Source organism: Onychomys torridus, chromosome X (assembly GCF_903995425.1).
Source record: "Onychomys torridus chromosome X, mOncTor1.1, whole genome shotgun sequence".
NCBI classification, from domain to species: Eukaryota; Metazoa; Chordata; class Mammalia; order Rodentia; family Cricetidae; genus Onychomys; species Onychomys torridus.
The window spans coordinates 65,878,372-65,903,025 of record NC_050466.1 but is presented as its reverse complement, the minus strand read 5'-3'; the positions used below and the strand labels follow the sequence as shown (position 1 = coordinate 65,903,025).

The 24,654-nt window shown below is 40.8% G+C and overlaps 1 long non-coding RNA gene across 3 annotated transcripts in view; it reads left to right on the top strand.

The window, feature by feature from the left end:
• Nucleotides 1-24,654, top strand: part of LOC118574189 — a 48,044-nt gene that overhangs the window by 968 nt on the left and 22,422 nt on the right. For 2 of the 3 annotated variants that reach the window (XR_004943697.1, XR_004943699.1), the window contains exons 2-4: nt 3,823-3,967; nt 6,421-6,660; nt 11,169-11,202. This is a non-coding gene — a long non-coding RNA (uncharacterized LOC118574189). Of the gene's footprint in view, nt 1-3,822; nt 3,968-6,420; nt 6,661-10,255; nt 10,381-11,168; nt 11,203-24,654 lie in introns of all 3 variants that reach the window. The other variant, XR_004943698.1, reaches the window with a different exon arrangement.

Sequence of the window (24,654 nt, the reverse complement as noted above, 5' to 3'; positions counted from 1 at the left end):
AACCCGGGGCCTTGTGCTTGCCAGGCAAGTGCTCTACCACTGAGCTAAATCCCCAACCCCCCCCCCCCCCGTTTTGATTTTTTTAAATAATTAATTTTGCGTAAATAGAATCACACCGTTTAAATAGGGATTATTTTGCACGGCATTTATTTTTAAAGATACGTCTATATTACTGTTTTTGTTTTTGTTTGCTTGTTTTTGTTTTTAAGAAAGGGCTTCACTATGCAGTCGTGGCCTGACATTCACTGTGTGTACTAGGCTGGCTTTGAGCTCTCAGAGATCCCCCTGCACCAAAATACCTGGCTGTTCATTAATTTTTAAAAACTTCTATCAAAAAAACTTGAGTTTGGTGCTGCTATTACATATTGGATGGAGCTCTAGGGCTGGCAAAATAGCTCATCAGGTAAAAGCACTTGCTGCCAAGCCTGACTACGTGAGTTCAATCCCAGGGAATGACTTGATCGGAGGGAACCAGCCCTTGCAAAGTATCCTTTGATCTACTCGCACATAAAATAGGTAAATAAATAAGTTAGGTGAAGCTTCTAAAACCTAGAGCATTGAACATCTGCCCAGTGACATAGACTGTAGTTCTCAGCTTTGCTTGCACTTTAGTTAGTTTCCCCAGGGGCCTTTAAAATCCTGCTGCTTATTGTATAGCCTGAACCAGTTAAATCACAGGTTTCGTGAAACAGACCCAAGTCTGTGTTTTTAAAACCAGTCATGCCACTGTGTATAGCCCAAGTACAGATCCACCAAAGTAGATAACCTCCTGAGGTAAGGACAGGGCTTTGAGCATGCCAGGGATATACTGTAACTAACCCTGAGCTATACCCTCTAGCCATAGTGCATTCTCTCTCTCCTTTCCTCCCCTCCATGTGTCTCTGGTTTTTTGAGACAAGGTTCTCTGTGTAGTCTTGGAGCCTGACCTGGAGTGCTGGGATTAAAGCCATGAGTCACCACTGCCTGGCTTGCATTCTCTCTCTTTTTTGTTTTCGGTTATTATTTATTTTATTATTATTATTATTATTATTATTATATTTGTGTTTTAATTTTACACATCAGCCGTGGGTTCCCCTGTCCTCCTCCTCCCGCCCCCACCCCACCTTCCCCCATCCCCTCCCCTCCATTCCCATCTCCTCCCAGGGCCAAGACTCCCCTGGGGATTCATTTAAACCTGGTGGATTCAGTACAGGCAGGTCCTGTCCCCTCCTTCTAGGCTGAGCATGTGTCCCTGTGTAAGCCCAAGGTTCCAAACAGCCAGCTCATGCACTAAGGACAGGTCCTGGTCCCATAGCCTGGATGCCTCCCAAACAGATCAAGCTATTCAATTGTCTCACTTATCCAGAGGGCCTGATCCAGCTGGGGGCTCCATGGCCGTTGGCTCATAATTCATGTGCTTCCATTCGTTTGGCTATTTGTCCCTGTGCTTTTTGCAATCTTGGATTCAACAATTCACGCTCTTACAGTCCCTCTTCTGGAGCTCCACCTGGGGCCTGGCTGAGGATCTCTGCATCCACTTCCATCAGTTATTGGATGAGAGTTCATTCTCTCTTTTTAATAACAAATTATCTGTATCCCACACTGACCTGGTATTCCTACACAGCACAAGAAACTTCTGGTCCTCTTATCTCCACTTCCAGCTAACTACTGCTGGATGCTGGGATCAACAGAAATGAGACTAAGTCACATATGGCAGACAAGACAGGCGAGCTTTATTGGGACTTCAGTTTCAGAACAGAAGGGAGCTAACACTAGGCAGAGGCTATCAGGCTTCTTTGTTGAGGAAAAGGTGCAGCATGCTTTTACTGATTCTTTTTGGGGAGAATGGAGTGATTTGGCAATTGCCTCATTAATTGTGAGCATCTTTTTAATAGATGCTCTTTTTCTTTCCAGCAGACATCTTGGTCTTGTACCTGGTGGGCTAACCTGAGGTGATTTATCCAGAGAACAATTGAGTTTATCCTATTGCTGGCTTCATTGCTTTTCTGAAGGTCTTTTAGAACTTGACTCTGGAGCTGTTGAGTTTCTTTCCTTACTGTCATCACATGGCATAAATGCCCAAGCATCATGACTTGCTTTTCACTTTTATAAGGCTGAGGGATATTGTACTTGGACTGCTGCAAAATTGTAAGGGTTGGGTAGAAAAAAAGTGAATGTTCCACATTAGTCTCGAACTCAAGTCAACATCTCTACATAGAAAACTGACTGAGTAGAGTGAGCTCAAGGGTTAAGAGAGCAGAGCCAGGTGTGGTGGCTCATGTCTAGTAATCAAGCACATGGGAAACCGAGGCAGAGGGATTGGCATGTCTAGAAAGCTAACCTGAGCTACAGAGAAGCCATGTCTGAAAAGTTATGACAACCAAGGTGATAGATTCAATATGAGGGCAGATGCCAAGCCATTTGGGTCATGCATTAGATGTCCATAAGCACTAGAAAAACAGTTTTGTTTGTGAGGTGTTTTGTTGTTATTTGGGTTTTCTTATCTTTTTTTTTTTTTTTTTTTTTTTTTTTTTAGCAAAAATGGCCTTCAAGTTTCTGTAATGTAAGCTAGACAATTGTTCTAGGTGTTATCTACAGTGAAGTTAGTTGGAAACTAATCCCTGCTTACTCAAGACCAGGTGAACTTAAAGGCCTTATTTAGGTATATTCCTGCTAGCAATTTCTCCTCGCTTTTGTTACTTGTATGCCCTGACTTTTTTCACTTGCTTCACTCATAAGGAGCTAGTAATCTAAACATTCTGGCCTTGTGGCATAATGTGGTATTGTGTTTTATGTCAAAGCTGTTGAGTGAGCCAGCAAGCATGCTAGATTGGAGTCAGAAAGAAAAGGCTCGCTGGGCAATGTCTCTCCAGCTTCAAAACTGGTTTTGTTTTACCTATTTGTATACATTATTTTTGGGCTTTTAAAAATGACTTGAATTTTCTTTTAGTGTATATACGTTATAAATGTTGACATTCAAGCACCCTGTGGATTCATGATTTTCCATATTTCCCTAGTGTTGTGTTAATCTCTGAGAATTTCTGAAGTGTAAATGATAGCTATCCACTTATAAAAACCATTACTTGAAAGCTTATTTAAATTTATTTTATACTTTAAACTAATTTTTTATTTTGTTTTGTTTATTTTTCTTTCCTCTCTCTCACTCCCCCTTCCACCTTTTTTGGTTTTTCAAGACAGGATTTCTCTGTGTAACAGCCCTGGCTGTTCTGGAACTCACTTTGTAGACCAGATTGGCCTAGAACTCAGAGATCCACCTGCCTCTGCCTCCTGAGGGCTGGGATTAAAGGTGTGCACCACCACCACCCAGCTATACTTTAAATTTTTAACTTTAATTTATAATAGTAAATTTTAAATAGTTTTGGATTTTTAATCTTTTAATCCCTCTAACAAAAAAGACATTGGCTGAAACAAAAAGTTAAACAATATTTACTGCTCAAAATTTCACAAAACTAAATAAACATGGTTGAACTTTTATTTACATACTATTTTCAAACGTTCTTTTGTATAAATGTGTTAGAATTTGTACTTCTGAATTTCCAAGTCTATTGGTACACTGTTACATTTGATTTGACCTTTGTTTGCTTTTATATGATGGCTCTGTGGTTTTAACCTTGTTCCTTCCTGGGAGGAGACTATTAATTTGACAGTGGAAATGGCTTCTCTTTTGTTAGCCTGAAGCTTTGTCTGGACCACTTGCTGGGACAAGTACCAGCTACTGTGTGGCTATCTGATAACCCCAGATGTGAAGGAAATTAGTTATTTGTGATTTTCAGTTCCCAGCCTAAAAATGCAGTTATTCATCTGAGTTGATTTTCCTACCAGGAGCCCAGCAGTCAAAACAAAGTACTGAATTGAATCCTGCTGGTTGCTGGAATTTAGCAGGAGTGGAAGCCAGTTGGTGGCAGCAGAAGAGGCCAGATAGGACACAGAATGGCAATCAAGAAAGCTGGGATTAAAAAAGATCAAGGTATTTTTCAGTAAAATAAGCTTGTGACTTCATTTGCAAAACATTTTGGATTTCTGTCAAGGAACTGTTTTAAATAAAGGACACATAACTGAGCTTTTATTCATTATTTGTAGAGGAACATCAAATATGTATTTTGGCTGAGTACATACAGCCTGCATATTAAAAATTGATACTTGCCAGAAACAGAATGTCACTATCTTCTGAGATAAAAATATACATGAAATATAAATTTTTAAAAATTGTATAATTTTAAATTAAAGCATTGGTATACAATTAGCCTTTGAATAATGTATTCATATTTTCAAAGCATGCCGTATAGTGTGAATATATCATTTTTATTTTTCAATTAAAATATTAGTATTAAAAAATTGAGAGTTTGCTATTACATGCATGAATATTTCTCCTCAATTTAAGCTGATCATTTGCTTCTGGGATTATTATTCTTTACATATCTGATACTAACATTTTACCAACCAGGATTAATTAGTGTGTACCATCAAAACAAACTCAAATTCAGTTGATTTATTTACTGTTTAAATATTTATTTTTATTATTTTTAATTATGTGTGTTTGCAGATGCTCTTGGAGGCCAGAGGTATTGTATCCTCTGGAGTTGCAGTTACAGGCTGCGAGCCACCCAACATATGTGCTAAGAATCAAACTCATGTCCTCTAAAGAATAGTGTGCACTCTTAACCACTAAGCCATTACTCTAGCCCCACCACTGGGTTTAAACAGCAAATATTTATGATTTGTGTGCACTACACATCTCCATGATATGCCAATTTGCACAGATGGAAACAGCAATCAAATGGAGACCATAGTTCCAGATGAGTTGTAGGATTCATCAAGACGGAGGAAAGGGTGACTGGGGACCCCACCACTGGCAGTGATAGCCTCCCTCGATAGACAGGCAGTGTTACTTCTGCTCAGGCTTTATTTGTGCAGACTAGTCAAGGACTGAGGGAGCTGATACTTGTGTGTATCTAGAAGTTGAGGACAAGCCAAGTAGGCTTTCATTTTCACTTAAGGGGGAAGGAGGAGAAGCAGATAGAAACTGCCCAACCCTGCCATCATGAGACACTTATCAGTGTTCATGCTGCTATAAAATTAAAATTGTTAAATGTTCCTTCTATTGAGTAGGAACTGACCAGCTAAAGATTCATCTTCGGAAGCAGTCCCATAAATGAAAGCTTTGATTACCAGGTGAAGAAAATATTTTTTGAACCTTTTTAGGAGGAAGACTTTTTTCTTCTTCTTTCTTTCTTTTCTTTTTTTTTCTTTTGCTTGCACTTAGCTTTACAGTCAGTTGAATAAAATGTGTCCTTCCACTGTGTTCTACAGCTATGACAGTGGAACAGTATATTTGGCCTTCAAGAAGCCAGTGATCTGGCTCCTTCCATCTTCATTTGTTTTATTGTATATGCCACAGTATGAGCACCTTCTGGAGAAGAACGAAAGCATCTTTAATAGCTATTATATCAGAAATATATGCACTGTGAAAACATTGGTTTTTCTCAGGTTCCAGTAATATTCTCTGTAGGTAGTTTCAATACACTGACATATCTTTTTATCTAAAGTGTATACTTTTGTTTCATTCATAGTGACTTTAATATGTAGTGGTTATGATTCTCTCTATCTTGATAAGCATATGACAAAGATACTTCTAAATTCTTTGGACATCATGTAACTTGTCTTGACTGAAGCTGAGTGAATTGGCTTACTAATATCCTGTTATGAGGGAAGTATATTTGCATTCTGATTAGAGTACCAAAGGGAATGAACAAAACAAAAATACATGCTTCTGATTCTTAAGTCACTCTTCAATTTCATTGAGTTTGCTATGTTATTGACAGCAATATCATGACTTGCTTATTTATGTACTTTTTCACCCCATGTATGGGTCTTCAAATTGTGTTATGTTAATAGCTGTGTGAGATCTCAGCAATCTCCCAGCAACCAAGCCCAAGCAGAGCTGAATTCATCAGTGATTCATCATTTGTCCAACTCAAGTATGACTTGTAGTTGATTCTCCACACCTAATCTATGATGTTCCTATAAAGTAGCACATTTAGTAATATTGTAGCCTTTCTGTACACAGCAGAATACAATTCAAAAATGCTTTTAATAATAAATTTTGTAAAGGAACTTATGTAGAATTCACAGCTTCAGCAAGTCATAGAAATTCTTCATGTTTATTTACTGAATAGAGGCAGATGTTAGTCCAGCTGTTACTGCTTTCTATGCAATAATTTTTGCCTCATTGATATTCATGCCTTATATAATCCATTAATTACCTTGTTTGTGAGCTGGACCTAGTGATAGACTTTTAACAAGTAAGACATGGTAAAAATCATATGCGTTCACATCTTTAATTAGGATATAAAAACATTGACTTCCATCTTGTTACTCTTTCTCTGGATTTTCTCACTTGCTTCTCTACTGTTTTCTCAGCTTCTCTGTGAAAACGACTATGTGGCTTCTACCCAGCAACCAGTGAGAAGCCGAGGCCCTTGGACCAACAGGTGGTGAGAAACTACATCGTGCCCACCACCATTTAAGTGAGAATGGAAATAGATCCTTCCCCAGTTGTGCCTGTGATGACTGCTTTGCCATCAAACACTTTCATTCCCACTTTAGAAGAAACCTTGAGCCAGATGAAAGAGAGACAGTGGTTCCCAACCCACAGAATTGGTGAGATAATAATGGTGTTTCAACCTACTAACTTCTGGAGTAATTTTTTTTTTATCAACAGTGGATAACTAATATACCAATCAAGAGTGGCAGTGAAGCCTGTTGGTTGATGTCTGGGAAATATAATCAGTGGCTCTAGCCTACTTGAAATACTATGTATTTCTATAACTTTTTCGACTTGCCAAACAAAAATTGTGTACCCCTTAAACCACAACTTCCCATTTCTCTTTTTCTTGGCTCCTGGCAGCTGTTAGAGAGAGTGGGGCCACAGACAGGAGACACAAGTCCTTGATGATACCTATAGCAGCCTAAGTTCAGAGATCTCTACTCTCATGAGGGGTGGTTTTTTTTTTTTTTTTGGTTTTTGCTTTTTCAAGACAGGGTTTCTCTGTGTATCCCTGACTGTCCTGGAACTTGCTCTGTAGGCAGGGCTGGCCTAGAATTCACAGAGATCCACTCGCCTCTGCCTCCCAAGTGCTGGGACTAAAGGCTTGTGCACCATGCCTGGCAAACATAGGATTCTTGACTTCACTGCAGAAAATTATTTCAGGACTAGAAACTTCTTACTTATTTTTTTATTGCTATGATAAGAAACCATGGCCACGGCAGCATTTAAAAGAAACTTTGAGAGCTCATGTTTTCCCAGGGTTAGAGTCCATGATCATCATGGTGGGGAGCATGGGAGCATGGCAACAGGCAGGAAGGCAGGCATGGCCCTGGAGCAGTAGCTGAGACATTACATCTTGAGACACAACCACAGAGCAGAGAGAACCACACTCTCTTTGTATGGCATGGGCCTTTGAAATCTTAAAGATTGCCTCCAGTGATACACCTACTTCAACAGGGTCATACCTCATACCTTTCCCAAACAGTTCTACTAACTGGGAACTGAGTATTCAAACATATGAGCCTATGGGGACCATTCCCATTCAAACCACCACAGGCAGAATGAAGCAAAATTGCTTGTTGGGAAGAGATTTTAAGCATGATATGGGGAGGGCATAATAGAGGCACACAGGAAAAGGATAAGGCACAGTCAAGTATAGGTCTAGGATTTTCAGGAGAATCATACTATGTGTCTTCATAATAGACCTATAAATGATCTTGGTAGCTCCTGATGTGCATTGTATAGGGTTACTATTGATAAGGCTGAATTCTAGGTCACAAGGGTTGCATAGGAAGTTTGTTTTTTAGGTAGCTGTGCATGTCTGTCTGTCTGTCTCTGTCTCTCTGGCATATTGCATATGGTCTGTGTGTGCATATGTGTACAGTTGCATGTGCTTTTGCATACCCTGAAAGCCAAGGAGGACATTGGATGGCTTGTTCTATCACTGTCTACATTATTCCCTTGAGCTAGGGGATCTCACAGAACCTGGAGCTAGGTTGGTGACCAGCTAGGCCCCAGAAATCCTCCTGTCTGTTCCCATAGTCTTGGGATTACAGGTGAATGTAATGATGTTTAGCTTTTTACCTGAGTATTTGGGATTTAAACTGGTCCTCATACAAGTAAGTGCTGTTACCCACTGAACCATGTTCCCAGTCTAATGTGTTCTGATTATAACCAAAAGGTTGTAGTTGGGGGATGGAGAGATGGCCCAGTAGTTAAGGACACTTGCTGTTCTTTCAGAGGATCTGAGTTTGGCTCCCAATACTGATATGTGGTGTGTTACAACTACCTGTAATTCCAGCACCAGGGAATCCAACACCTTCTGGCCTTTGTGACCACCTCAAAAAATAATAATAAATACATAAACCTTGAAAATGTTTATATACTAAGATTCCCATAAAATTTCAGGTTTACATCTGGAAAAGGAATGAGGTCATACTAAAGGTCATATATGTTAGGCCTTAAGCATGGTTCATTGCTACCTTAACATTCTTTTGTGTATGTGTGTGAGTGTGTAAAGGTGCAGGTTTATGCATGACCTGGAACATGTGTGAAGGTACTGGTCTTTTCTCCACATCTTGTTTGAGATGGTCTCATATTGTTTATCCCTGTGTATGCCAGACTAGCTAGCCTTCAAGCTTCTGGGAATGGGTCTGCTAGCATCGGGAGATTTCAAGTCTCTACTTCCCACATTTCCATAGAAGCTCTGGGATTACAGAGGAGCACTTTACTCACTGGGCTATCTCTACACCTTCCATATTTAAAAATTCTTATTTGAAAATATTTCTACATAAAAAGTATATTGTCTCCAGCTGTGGAGATGATGTAGTTGGAAAAGTGCCTGTCATGGAAGCATAAGGGCCTGAGTTTGGATCTCTAGCACCCATGGAAAAACTGCTTGTCTAAACTCCTGTGTTTGGGGGACCACCATGATGAAGGCAACTCTTATAAAAGAAAACATTTGCTGGACGGTGGTGGTGCATGCCTTTAATCCCAGCACTCAGGAGGCAGAGCCAGGCAGATCTCTGTGAGTTTGAGGCCAGCCTGGTCTACAGAGCAAGATCCAGGACAAGCACCAAAACTACCCAGAGAAATCCCGTCTCAGGAAAACAACCAAAAAAAAAAAAAAAAAAAAAAAGGAAAAGAAAGAAAGAAAACATTAAATAGTAAGCCTGCTTACAGTTTCAGAGAGTTAATCCATGGTAAGCATGGCAGGGAGTGTGGTGGCACAAAGCAGACATGGAGCTGGAGAAGTAGCTGAGAGTTCTATATCCTGATCTGTAGGGGGAAGAGAGAGAGAGATAAAGGGAGGGAGGGAGGGAGGGAGGAAGAGAGAGAGAGAGAGAGAGAGAGAGAGAGAGAGAGACTGGGTCTGGCATGGGTTTTTGAAACCTCAAAGTCTACCCCTAGTGACACACCTCCAATAAGGTCACACCTCCTAATCACTCTCTAGTGAATAAACATTTAAATATATGAGTCTATGAAGCCATCCTTATTCAAACTACCATAGTAGCTTATATAGGCCTGTGTTAAAGGGAGAAGTTATACTATATGTCTTAGAGCATATATCTGGAGAACTCCAGATATTCTTGGGCCCTAAGGTGAGAAAAGATTGGTAAAGACTGTAAGTGTAGCTGTGCAGTGATGGTGCACACTTTTAATCCCAGCACTTGGGAGGCAGAGGCAGGTGGATTTCTGTGAGTTCAAGGCCAGCCTAGTATACAGGGTGAGTTCATGACAAGCTCCAAAGCTACACAAAGAAACCCTCTCTTAAAAAATAAAAAAGACTGTAAATGTAATTCTGTGGAATGATACAAGGAAAGTGCTACTGGTTAATGCTGTGCTTGTTCTCATCACAGTGCTTTAACATTTTTAAAATTACATTTATTTGTGTATTTTCTGTGTGTGATTGTGGGCATGTGGGTGCCACCACATGTATGTGGGGGTCAGAGGACAACTTTGAGGATAAGCATGACAACCTGAGTTTGATCCCAGATCCCACAAGGTGGTAGAAGAGAACATCTAAGAGTTATCCTTTGAGCTCTACACATGTGCCATTGCACACATGTACCTGTATTCAAACACACACACACACACACACACACACACACACACACACACACACTCACGATATATACCCAGACAGACAAAATGAATGAATACATATTTAAAGTTAATTTTCTGTTTCCTGTTCTATTTCATTCATAGTGGACTTAGAAAGACCCAGGATGGTCAGATGGCTTTAATGGTAAAGGATCTTGCTTCCAAGCCCAAGGACCCAAGTTTAAGCCTGAGAACCCATGTGGAGATTGAGCCTCATGACCCACATGGAGGTAGGACAGAATCAGTTATAGAATGTATTGTTGTGAGGTAATTCCACCAGAGAACACACATGGACACTCTTCAAGCCAAATAGAAAGTCTGTATTGTTGGCTGGTGGCTGCACATGGAACTTGCCCAAATCATGCAGCCCTAAGCTTTGTCTTTTATATACAAAACCCACATCCTTGTTGACTCACTTCAGTTAGCAAGAACACTTAGCAAAAATCAAAACTACAGAAGCCAAAATGCAAAGTTAGTACATATAGGGACTTGGCTGAATCCTGGAACTATGGACTAGGTCTTTGATGGATTCAGTCTTTGTTTCCATCATGACAGGTGTTGGGGCTTATGTGCTAGGTCAGAATGGTTTGTCCAACGTGGTGTCAGTTGTGCTAAGGTCTGGAGGCCTATGTATATATGCTGCCGTGGCCTATTTGTGTCCATCCCTGAAAGAAAGAAAATGTAATGAAATTTTTTTAAAGCTCACTCATTAAAATAAAGGAAGAAACAGAGAGGAGGGAATCTGAGAGTTAGTGAGAAAGAGAAAAGGATGTAGTGAAAAGCTAAAGCCCCTGGGATTAAGATTGAAAGTAGGAAGAGATGAAGGGAGGACACCATGGTAATTAGAGTATTTTGAGGTTTGATCAGGAAAAGCTACGCTGTCCACTATGAGGGATTTAGGTAGGAAAAAAAACCCAAAAAACTAACCTGAGGATACTTGCTGTTTATTGTGCTTAAAACATTTGGCCTTGTGAGTAATTTATAAAGAACATAACTTTGTTTTCATCCTGTTATACAGGCTTGGATCTCCATGGTTAAGGTGCTGGCATCTGGTAAGCATTTTCTTTTTGTTTTAAAGATTTATTCATTCTTACTTATGTTATGTATGTATGTATACCACTTGCATACCTGGTGCCCACAGAGGCCAGAAGAGGGCATCAGCTCTCCTGAAGCTTGAGTGTCAGATGGTATCTATAGTAAGGTACCATGTGGGTGCTGGGAACCTAACCTGGGTCTTCTGCAAGAGCAGCCAGTGCCCCTAGTGACTCACCTCGCCAGTCCCATGGTAAGGGTCTTCCTGCATTCTAACATGGAAGAAATCAGAGCTAGACAGCAAAAATGGTTGAAATTTCCTTCTTTGAAATGGCAGAATTCTCATGGCCCAGTTACCTCTCTGAATTGCCACATTACCAATAACATTCTGGCATGAGTTTTGGAGGGGGAAAATTGTTCAAACCATAGCATATTTTCTGTGTAAATATTGTATAATATTCTATGCATATTCACAAAGAACATTTCATTCATTCCATTTTAATGAATTTGAGTAAGAACTGCAATCTGGCAAGCAGCTGCACTTGGCACTTTCAGTTTTTCCATCTACTTACTCAGTTATCTTATCATTCAGACAATTGAAAACTGCTGAATTATTATCCATTCAGCTAAAAACCTGCCAAAGGTCAACTGCAATGATCCTGATTTCAGCAAATCAAATGATGCAAAAAGTTTAAAAAAGGGTTTTAGAACTCAGCAAAAATTTGGCCAAAGAAAGTTGTCATGCAGGAAACATGATCTAATCATCTATTTTTTCCTTACCCTTTGAGAAAATGGAATTGTCCAGTATGTAATATTATATAATTCCAACAAAATCTTCTGTATCTAATTAGCTGTAAAAATAGCCATCAGGATAGGTTTGTTTGTTTGTTTGTTTTGTTTGTTTGTTTTTTTTAAGCTGAGGACTGAACCCAGGGCCTTGTGCTTGCTAGGCAAGCACTCTATTTTTTTTTAAGATTTATTTATTTATTATGTATACAGAAGAGGGCGCCAGATCTCATTACACATGGTTGTGAGCCATCATGTGGCTGCTGGGAATTGAACTCAGGACCTCTGGAAGAGCAGTCAGTTCTCTTAACCTCTGAGCCATCTCTCCAGAAATCCACAATGATACATCCTCTGTAGACTGCTGGCAATGGTCAAGAGAAAGCCTTATCTAACCTAGTCTGGTGATCAGATGGCCAAACTCCCTAATGGTCATGCTGGAACTCTCATCCAATAACTCATGGAAGTGGATGCAGGGATCCTCAGCCAGGCCCCAGGTGGAATTCCAGGAGTCCAATTGTCGAGAAAGAGGAGGGACTGTAAGAGTGTGAATTGTTGAGACCAAGATTGGAAAAGCACAGGGACAAATAGCTAAATGAATGGAAGCACATGAATTATTAGCCAAAGGCTGTGGAGCCCCCAGCTGGATCAGGCCCTCTGGATAAGTGAGACAATTGAATAGCTTGATCTGTTTGGAAGACACCCAGGCAGTGGGACCCGGACCTGTCCTTAGTGCATGAGCTGGCTGTTTGGAACCTTGGGCTTACACAGGGACACTTTGCTCAGCCTGGAAGGAGGTGACAGGACCTGCCTGTACTGAATCCACCAGGTTTAAATGAATCCCCAGGGGAGTCTTGGCTCTGGAGGAGATGGGAATGGAGGGGAGGGGCTGGGGGAAGGTGGGGCCAGGGACAGGGGAACCCATGGCTTATGTGTAAAATTAAAACACAAATATATTAAATTTTAAAAAAAAGAAAAAAATAAGCCTGGCATAGCCAAAAAAAAAAAAAAAAAAAACCATCAGAAGGCAATCATGTGTAGCAAAAGCCTTTCATCTTTGTAAATTTAAAGAAAAAATTAATTTATTATGTAAACTTAAGCAATATAATCATCCAAGCTTCTTACCTTCTTTTGCAATAATTCCTAAGTGGAAACATATGTTGTGTGACTCCTGCTTTTTATTGATAAGACTAGTTAGATTCACATTTCAAGTATACATTAGAATCTCTTGGAGGGGTGTAGATCTTCTAAAACAGCCTGGTTCTGACATAAGACAATATGGGAGGCTGAGACTCTTTGTTCATGTTTACATACTCTCTAGGCTTCTATAGGATGTCTTTATTTGGCCATATATCAGTTTGCATCATATGAAAACTCTCCTACTACAAGACACAAGTACTGGGTAAAATGAGGAAATTATCCTGTTAAATGCATGGTTACTTGGAAGTGAAGCTCCATGGTAGAATACTTGCTGAGCATGTACAAGCCCTGAGTATCTCTACCACTAACCCTCCAAACAAACAATTATAGGGAGAATAATAAGGCAGCTGTAGTTATTTATTGCTTATCTATGAATACAAAATCTAAGGTGGGGGGAATACCTGTTAGTGTTTACACTTGAAAGGTACCCCCAAACTCATGGTTCCTATTCAAAGGTAAGAGGTGATTGGATCCTTTAAGGCTATATCTTCATCAGTCGATTAATCCATTGATTGATTCAAAGCTTAGTGGGCTCTTGGGAGGTGGTAGACTTTAGGAGGTGGAGCCCATTAGGAAGTAGATCACAGGAGAAATGTTTTGCTTTTAAAGAATATATGTTGTTCATAGCTCCTTTTTGTCACTACTTCTTGATTTCCATGAGGTGAGCAGCTTTGTGCTAGCACATGTTCCTCACCATGATGTGTCTCATGGGGGGGAGGCAGCAGAAACAATAGAGCCATATATTCATAGACTGAAATCTATGAAACTAGAGCCAGTATAAACCTTTCGTCTTTTTAATTTATCTCATGATTTTTATCAGAGTGATGGAAAGTGGATTCACGGTCTCTTTAAGTGATTTTGTTATTGTGGAACCATCATACAGCATTGTTTATGTTATAGGCTATATGATATGGCATAGCCTGTTGCTTCTATAGCTGCAATGAACAAAGCAACACAAGATTAAATCAAACACAAGGCAAAATGATACAGTCAAGAAACCAGATAAATGAGATATATGTGGCTGCTGGTAGATTGAGCTGCTAGAGCAGTGGTTCTCAACCTGTGCATTGCAGTCCCTTTGTGGGGGGTCTAATGACCCTTTCACAGGGGTCACATATCAGATATCCTGCATATCTGATATTTATATTATGATTCATAATAGTAGCAAAATTACAGTTATGAAGTAGCAGTGAAATCATTTTATGTTTGGAGTTACCACAATGTGAGGAACTATATTAGAGGCTCACAGTTAGGAAGGTTGAGAGTCACTGTGCTAGACTAACATAGCATACTGTTTTGTTTTTTAACATTATTTATCTATGTATATTTGTGTGTGTGTGTGTGTGTGTGTGTGTGTGTGTGTGTGTGAGTACTGCCAAGGTATGCATGTGGAAGTAAGAGGATAACTTGTAATTGGTTCTCTCTTTCCACCTTATGAGTTCCAGTGATCAAACTGGCAAGTACCTTTACCCACTAAGCCATCTCATAGGCCTGGCATACTATTTTATAGTACAACATGGTGGCACATGCCTTTAATCCCAGCACTTGGGAGGCAGAGGTAGGAGGGTCTCTGTGAGTTCGAGGCCAGCCTGGGCTACCAAGTGAGTTCCAGGACAGCCAGGACTCTATTACACAGATAAACCCTGTCTCATAACTCCCCTCAAAAAAGAGTAGCATAATAAATAAATAAACTAGTAATACAGTTATTATAATTATCAAATATGTACTATACATAATTGTATGAATTATATTTTTTGAGATAAAATCCCATTATGTAACCCAGGGTGGCTTCATATTTTTAGTCCTGCCTCAGCCTCATGGGTGCTGTGATTGCAGGTATGTGTTGTTGTTGTTTTACTCTTTGATCTCTGGGGCCCAGCCACCCAGCTCCCAAATAAATACACAGAGACTTATTCCTAGTTATGAACGCCTGGCCTTTAGCTTGTCTTGTCTCTAGCCAGCTTTTCTTAACTTAACTTATTCTGTCTACCTTTTGTCTCTGGGCTTTTACTTTTGTCTATTCTATATGTCTTTCTTATTTCTTACTCTGTTGCCACCTGGGTGGCTGGGTGGCTGGCCCCTGGAGTCCTCTTCTCCTTCCCCTTTTCTCTCTCCCCTTTTTCATTCTTCTCTCCTTCTATATATTCTCTCTGCTTGGCAGCCTCACCTATTTCTCTCTCCTGCCTCACTATTGGATGTTCAGCTCCCTCCCCCCCCCCCCGGAGCTGAGTATTGAACCCAGGGCCTTGCCCTTGCTAGGCAAGCGCTCTACCACTGAGCTAAATCTCCAGCAATGTTCACCTCTTTATTAGACCATCCAGTGTTTTAGACAAGCACAGTAACACAGCTTCACAGTGTTAAACAAATGCAACATAAAAAAATGCAACATATCTTTGTATAATTAAACAAACATTCCCCAGTTAGGGAACCTGCATGAGACTGATCCAGGCCCTGTGCATGTGTGTGACAGTTGTGTAACTTTGTCTGTTTGTAAAGCTCCTAGCAGAGAGATCAGGACCTGTCCCAGGTGCTTAGCTGGCCTTTGGGAACCTCTTCCCCATACTCATGCAACACATCTTTAACTAATAATCCACAACAGGTGTGTGAACCCTTGCTCAGAGTATGCATTACATTTTTAAGTGACTGACAACTCAGTCTCTTTATACAGGCATTAGCACAGACACATAAAATACACCATATTGCTGTGGATACCACTCTGTATAAATAAAATGCTGATTGGCTAGTAGCCAGGCAGGAAGTATAGGGGGGACAAGCAGAGAAGAGAATTCTGAGAACAGGAAGGCTGAGAGAGAGAGAGAGAGAGAGAGAGAGAGAGAGAGAGAGAGAGAGACAGAGACTGCCAGCCGCCACCATGAAAAGATGTTAAGATATCGGTAAGCCACGAGTCATGTGGCAACTTATGGGTTAATTTAAGATAAAAGAACCAAATAACAAAAATCCAATCAACTTTTCTTTTCCTTGATCTTATAGGCAAGGCCCAAATCCCGCACTATCTGCCACTCCCCCTTTTTTGTTTTTATCTCTCTCCTTTTATTTTCTTTTTGAGAGAGTCTTCCTATGCAGTCTAGGCTGGTCTTGAACTCACTATGTAGTCCACTCCTGCCTCAGCCTCACGAGCGCTGGGATTACAGGCATATGCTTCAATCTCCATTTTTCATCTCATGCAATGTCTTTCTCTTCATTGCCTTCTCCTTATTCTAGCCTCCTGGTCAGGTGGTCTTGTAGTTCCAGTGGTGGAATGTGGGGCCTTCCTTTATCAAGCCTTTACATCTGCTGTTTCCTTGTCCTAGCCCTCTCTTCCAACCTCTCTGTTCTGACAACTACTCATTACACCCAGTCTCTACCCAGCCTGCTCAGCAGTATAGATGTTAGCTGTGCATTTTAGCTCTGTCTCTGCTCTGCCAAAGCTTCAGTCCTTGATTTCATCAGAGCCTCTGTTACAAAGGTTCTGTTATAAAGCTTTTCTTGTTTAATTGACTATCTCTCCCTGGACTGATCTTCCTGAGGTTGGGAATAGCATACTATTTCAATATTGTGTCTCCAGCACCTAATATGCCTTTCATATAGGAGTACTCATTTTGTTTTTATTTAATGAACATATATACAGTGGGAAAAAACTAAGGATACAGTTTGGTTTTATAATCTGTTCAAAGAAATTTATTTTGAGAAGTCTCCTGTATAGAAATGTCTTCAAGTCTTATGAAAATGTGATCTATGCATAGCCCATGCATTTTTCAAAGGCTGCTCTGCTTTCTGCTATTTATTTTCATTATATAAATCTTTCTTTTGTTAGGTTTTTGTGGTCCACAAACTACATTTCAAGACAGCCTGCAGGTTACCCATGTAGTCTAAAGAGAGACTTTTTCCTGTGGCTATAATAAGACAGAACCTGATTGCTAATGTTTGCAGCAATTCAAAGGATACATCATGAATAATGATCAGCTCTTGTGGCTGACTGGATGCCAAGGGACAGACAGCAGCATGTCCCCTAGGAGAGAGTGGCAGGTTCTGTCTTTGTAGGCTACAGTGCTCCAAGTTATTTGTTTATGGCCAGAAGACTAATTGTTAATCAATGTGTTTCTGAGTGAAAAAGAGGCCCAGATGCTACATGCTAATTTTCTTTTTGAGAGTGTCAATTTATGCAGTTCTAGCTTGAAGGCTGGAAGAGTCAATCAGTCACACCTGACTAGTTGCTCTGCATGAAAATATGAACAATAATGTTTTCTCCCTGGAATTTGAGGAAGAAAATCTCATTAGAACAGAAGCAATTCTTAGTTCCCAGTAAAGGGCAGAAAAGAAGGCCAATTGATTAAGGATTAGACAGTGATTGGTTGGGTGGTGTGAAGTAGGGGTGGGTTGTTGGAGGAGGAGAAGTAATGGAAGAGACCCTGATCTTCCAGGATCCCAGCATATGGATTTGTTTACTTCAGAAGGTAATTGCCAGCTGAGGCTTGTGTTCTTGCATCTCATTTCAGATTTTGATGATGGAGAAATTATTCTTTTTTTTCTGATGAGAAATTAGATACAAGTTGCATAGGCTTAAAATGTTGATGCTAGTAATTGGCTAGATTTAAGGATACAGGATTTTACAATTAGATTCTCATTTAAGGAAAAGCACCTTGCTTTATTTAGAAAATTAGTTGTTTATTAGTCAAAGTGGATTTGCTTATGAGGTCTAAACTATTTGGATTCATTTCACGTAAATTTTTTCTAGGTGCTAGGTTCTTAAATTGAAAGAGAAACATAAGCTAACATAATAACATACTTAATGAACTGCATGAACATCCTGGCCAAATCTTAAGAGAGAAACCATTACTGAAGGAGCAAAATGGTTTCCATTTTTTCCCCAAAGTCCCAGTCATTGTAGGTTATCATATATAGAGTAGGGCATTTACTTATTTTTTATTTTCTGAATTTCTTCTTGTATAATGTCAGAATCCTTAAACATTTGCCCTGACTTTTCTGGCTAACTTAAAGCTATGTTGGCAACATGGAATCAGTTGTTTCTCAAATGAGATCAGCAATCCTTTTGGGTAGAGTGTGTGTGTTCATACGTGTGTTGGACTGCTAAAACAGCTGTGAAGAGAGTTTGGAAATTCCACTTTAAAGGACTGAGCAGGGATATGGAGAACTCTTTAGATTTATGATTAGTCTCTTCCAAATTGTATATACCTCATTTTTGGTGTTATGGCCCTTCATTTCTCAATGATTTCAAAAGTTGCCATGAAATTCTCAACGTAAGTGTTTGAATATGATAAGGGCCTTGGAGTCTTCTCCTTTGCACATTTTGTAACCTACCTGGAGAGTGAACTTCTCAAAGGTGGGACTTGTTCAATAGCCAGATAGAGGAGACTAAACAGAGCAGAGTCTGGGTAAGGAGTCAGGGTGTTTCAAAAGACAGAATCTATAGGATATGTAGATATTAGACAGAGTTTATTAGGATTAGTAATTCTTGTGGTTATAGATGCTAAGGAGTCCCACAGCAGGCAGGCCTCCTGCAAGCTGGAGACATGAGGATGTCTGAAAGCCTCCAACACTTATGGTGAAACTATGAGTTTGAGGCCAAAGTCACTAGAAATTGATGGTGAGAGGGTGCATAGCAAGCAACTAGTATATATTCTTGTATTTAAAGGCCAGAGAACATGGAGCCCTGGTTTCCAAAGGAAGGAAAACAGAGTATATCCCAGGTTTAGGAGACAGAGGTAACATTTCCTCTTTCTGTTTTTGTCTAGGTGCTCAGCTTTTTGTATAGTATCTGCTTATATTGAGGACATATCTCTACTTCATCCATTCAAAAATCTTTGGAAACAACCTTACATATTCACCCATAAACAGTGCTTCACCAGTTCTCTTGGTATTTTTAATCACATTGACACAATTAATACCACACAAGAAAGGGATGAAAGTGGATGTCACAGTCTTTATATAGTAGGATGGAAAAAACCTAGAAGATAATGAACTAGAAGATGAGAAGTGGCTTCTCTATACAACATTTCCAAAATCTCAGGGGGAAGTTCTGGGAAGGAATTTTCATGGATAGATGATCTGCTGACCATGCTTTCACACCCCCCCAGTGTCACTTGTTCCAGCATTTTCTCTTACTTGTGATGTCACCACCCTTATCTTAGAGCTCTTGTAAATGAATGTAAGCCCAGATTGCTCCCCAGAATTTCAGGTACTTTTGGCTAATAGAGAGAAATGTATATGGTCAGCAATAGTTGGGAAAGTTCAGTATGTCCTCCCCATAACCAGGTTGGGATGTAACTCTAAAACTAGAACTCAAACCAACATTCTGTTAAGCATCAGGAACTTGGAGCAGCCAGTCCTGAAATAGGGAACCTGTTCCTTTAAGCTCAGTGACTCACTTCTTAGGCTTTCTTGAAGAGTTCAAAATAGACTTAACAATATTCTGAATATGTTATAGTTTGTGTATGAAGTATCTCTCCTAAAGGTTCATGTGTTGAAGGCTTGGTTCCAGAGTGTTTCCAGAGAGGTGATTGGATCATAAGGGCTCTGACCTACTGAATGGATCAGTCCATTTTTGAGGTCATAGTTAAATGGGCTTTTAGGGGGTGGGTATGTGACAGGAGAAACTATGTGACTCAAGGGGCTCTGGGTCACGATACTCTGCCTTTTCTGTGCCTTGAGATGAGCCACTTTAATCTACCCCATGGTTCTTATCATCATGACATTCTGCCTCACGGCACACAGGTTGAGAAGCTACAGAGTCAGGTAACTATGAACTCAAACTGTGAGCCAAAATAAAACCTTCTGAGTTTGAAATCATTTTCCTAAGGCATTTGTTAGACCAATGAAAAGATTAACAAATACAAGGAAGAAATATTTCAGACAGTAGGCCTCATTGTCTTTTGTAAAGGGAGTAGGACACATATTCAAATAGAATTCTGTGTCTAGATTCTGGGTATGCTAGATTCTTCTTTCTCGTCTATATCTCTGATTCTACCAGCAAGAAATTATTATTTTTTTTTTTTTTTAATTGAGACAGGGTTTCTCTGTAGCTTTGGAGCCTGTCTTGGACTAGCTCAGTAGACCAGGCTGGTCTCGAACTCACAGTGATCCACCTGCCTCTGTCTCCCAAGTGCTGGGATTACAGGTGTGCACCACCACCACCTGGCCCAAAATTATTTCTTTTTATATTAAAAAAAAATTTGTGTGCATACATGCCTACCTGCCTGCCTGTGTGTGTGTGTGCGTTAATGGCATGTGTATGGAAGTCAGAGGACAACTTACAGGAATTTGTTCTCTCCTTCCACCAAGTGGGTTCTAGGAATAGAACTCTCTGGTCCTGAGGCTTGGTTGCCTGCTCCTTTGCCTGCTGAGCCATCTCACTGGCCTGAGAGATTATCTCACCCATCCAAGTACTAACCAGGTCTAGCCCTGCTTAGCTTCCAAGTTCAGATTAGATCTGGCAAGTACAAGGTAGTATGGTATAGACAAGAAATTATTTCTAATATCCCTTCAGTGAATATAAAAGCCACAAGGCAGCCCTGGGTTTGATCCCCAGTACAAAAAAGCAACACCATACAAAACTTAGGGAAGATCCAGCTGGCTATATTTACATAGCTACCCCAGGATATGTACTACTGGGTTGAGCCCTTCAATATTAACTATCTATTTCAAGATTATAGTTGAAAATATATTTTTGCTTACTGACTTAACAGTTCTTTTGGGGGGGGGGCGTGAGGGGATGTGCTGGGGATCAAACCCTTGGCCTTGCACATGCTTGGTGAGTACAGTAGCACTGAGCTATATCCTCATTTGGATTTTTCATGATATCCTCTCCCCTTACAAGCACCCATAAAGAAAGTATAAAAATTATTAAAGGAAGCCAAATAGCTCACTAAAACTATTCCATCTCAGGGTAAAGTAATGTGTTTGTGATTGAGAAGCTAAGGATGAGATTCTGCAAATGACACCTCTGTTGCAAGAGGCTTTACCTAGAAGAGCATTAAAGATAGCTTATTGGGCTGAACAAAGAACAAGACTTCATCTTAGATCTATTGCTGTGAAGAGACACAATGACCAAGGCAACTCTTATAAATGAAAGCATTTAACCATAAGCTTGCTTATAGTTTCAGAGGTTTAGTCCATTTCATCATGATGGAGAGCATGATGCCATGCAGGCAGGAAGGCATGATACTAGTGAAGTAGCTGAGAGTTCTACATCCTGATCCACAGGTCGAGAAAGATACATTGGTCTTGGCTTGGGCTTTTGAAACCTCAAAGCTCATCCCTAGTGACACACTTCCTCCAGCAAGTCCATACCTATGCCAACAAGGCCACACCTACAAATCATTCTAATCCTTTCAAAGAGTTCCACTCCCTGGTGACTAAGAGTTGAAATTTATGAGCCTATGGGGGCTATTTTTATTCAAACTATCACAGACTTCTTTCTTACTGCCTCCTGTATCTATGAGTATCAGCCCTTAAATGGTCTTTGACTTTGTCAGCAGCAATTGGTTCCACCAATAATTGGTTCCTATTTTTCAGGAGGTATTTATTTTTATTAATATATATTAAATGTACAGAGGGGTTCATTATGGCATTTACATACATGTTTATGATATACTTTGAGGTACTCCTTTAGTTTCATATCTTTTCTCCTTAGGTCCCACATATGGGAGAAAACATACATTTGTTTTTTGTGGGACTGACTTATTTCACTTAATCCAGTGTTATTCAGTTGCATCTATATTTCAAAATTAAAAACAGTACTTATTTTTTCACAATTTAAAGGTGTTTCTATTCTTTTTTTTAAAATTCATTTTACATACCAACCACAGATCCCCCTCTCATCCCTCCTCCTGCTTCCATCACCCCCTGCCTAGCCCCTCGACCTACCCCTTCCTCTAACAGGGTAAGTTCTCCCATGGGGGGACAGCTAAGCCTGGTACATTCAGTTGAGGCAGGACCAAGCCCCTCCCCCCTGCATCAAGGCTGAGCAAGACATCCCACCATGGGGGACAGGCTCCAGAAAGCCAGCTCATGCACCAGGGATAGATCCTGGTCACACTGCCAGGGGCCCCATAAACAGACCCAGCAAATAGCACTTCTAAGTGTTTTGTTTTGTTTTTTTAAGTTTCTCTAGAGTCAGCCTTTCAAGGGTTTTAAAGAGGCACAGTTCTCTGTACTACAAAATCTTCTACATACCTTCTGAGGCACCAGGTATCAGTCAGACCGGTCCCTTCTGGAGGTCTGCCAACCCTCCCCTTGATCTTCTAAGTGTAGTCTCATTTCTTCCCTTTGTTTCACAGCCCCTGGGCTAGCACCTGCCTCCTACAGTTTAATATAGTTGGCTATCTCAGTGTTTTCTTTTTGCTTTCTTGCCAACTCACTATATTCAGTTTTGTCTGTTAAAACAATTGGCATGTCTTCTGTATTATGGAATCTTGAACTATGCAGTCAGTTGTAGTTAGAGTTTTCCTGCCTGGCCCAGTCAGGACAAATCTCTCTTACCCGCCAGTCCCACAGTCACTCAGACCCAAACAAGTAAGCACACAGAAACTTATATTGCTTACAAACTGTATGGCTGTGGCAGGCTTCTTGTTATCTGCTTCTTCTATCTTAAATTAACCCATTTCTGTTAGTCTATACTTTGCAACATGGCTCGTGGCTTACCAGTACCTTACATCTTGTCATGGCGGCAGCTGGTGGTGTCTCTCTCTGCCCCAGCCTTCCACCTCCCAGAATTCTCTTCTCTCTTGTCCCGCCTATACTTCCTGCCTGGCCACTGGCCAATCAGAACTTTATTTACACAGAGCGATATCCACAGCAGTCAGTGTTTAAAATTAAGAACAGAAGCAGGGAAAAACTCTAGGAGTTTTACAAAGAGATCTTCAACCCAGAAGGTTGGTTGCGAAGGTAACTGCTAGTAGACTATGACTGTTGTGACTAGCCCAAGATCTAAAATGACAAGCCCATTTCAAGTAATTAGGAGATTTCTCTCCAAGTCTAATTGTCCTAATGACTTGACAGCAGGCATTGGAGAAGCAGTCACTAAGTATTTGGGAGTGACTCATAGTGGGTTAACTGGTCTCCACAGATGGCTCCAACAGTCCTTTTCCCTTTTGCCACATACATAGCACTGTATCAGGGTAGGACTTGTTTTTTCCTCCTTGCATAATCTGCTTCCTATCTGGTTTTATGTTGACAGCCTTGGATTCTTTTTGTTTAGTCATTGCTTTAGTTTTATTTCTGGGTGTGATGACAAACTCCCCTGGAAGAAAGAGAGTGAATGCATGAATGCATGAATGCATTCCTGCTTGCTAGTGCTTATCTGCTTCTTGCCTTAATGCAGTCTAGGGTGCAGTTCCTGAAATGTGGTTGCCCACGTTCAGGGTGGGGCCTTCCCACCTCCACCTTGCTTAAACCTATGAAGAAAATCCCTCAGAGGCATACTCACAGACCAACACAAGCCAGACAAGTCCTTATTGAGACTCTTCCCAAGTGATTATCGATTGTTTCAAGTTAACAATTAAAACTACCCATCACAAATAGCTCTGTGCCATGCCATGCCACTGGTGGGGCAGGACTCAACCAGGAGCTGCCTGAGGTCTCTAGTCCAGGGCTGCAACATAACAAAAGCAACAGTTCTGTGGCATGCTATGCAGCTAGGGGGAGAGAGCAAGAATCTCAACCAGGAGCCATGGCAGTTGGGGGATGGGGGTGGGAGCGGACAGCATTATGGTGGGCTAGTTGGAAGCTGGAATAGAGAGAGGCAGAGCTGGAGCTGTTCATGGGATGAGGAGAAAGACAGATCTGAAGAGGTGAGGGTGGTGAGGAACAGGCTAATGTGAATGGCCTGCTTGCCACCCAAGTCCGAGGTGATGTCTGGGCCTGGCCAAGGAGGCTGAGGTGCTGTGTGTGACAGAGGCCTGTAGTCTGGGCCACCACCTAGGGCCATATTGGTGTCTGAGGGCTGTGCTGTGGTGGGGGCCATGCTGATCTGAGTGGCCTGTACTGCCATCTGGGGACATGGTGTCATGTGGGCCAAGGCTGCTGACAAGGGCTATGTCTAGGTTCATGGTCCTACCAAAGCCAGGGTCTGTGTTGATGTCCATAGCTTGTAGACATAACTGTCTTGTTAAATAAGAAACACAGATCCAATTGCAGAGTTAAAAGCCACGAGGTCAGAGCAATAGCTGAGAGCTGAAAACCTTACCCTTCACTGCTTCTGCTATCTTTCCTCTCCGCCAGAGAGCTACTTCTGTGTTTTTTCTTTTTATAGACTTTCTGTTCTGCTTTCTCATTGGTTGTAAACCCAACCACATGACCTCCTTGTCACTGCCTGTCTATACAGACCTCCAGGTCTTCTATGGTTGGTATTGAGATTAAAGGCGTGTGTCGCCATGCTGGCTGTGTCCTTGAACACACAGAGATCCTGCCTAGCTCTTCCTCCCAAGTGCTGGGATTAAAGGCATGCACCACCACCGCCCGGCTTCTGCTAT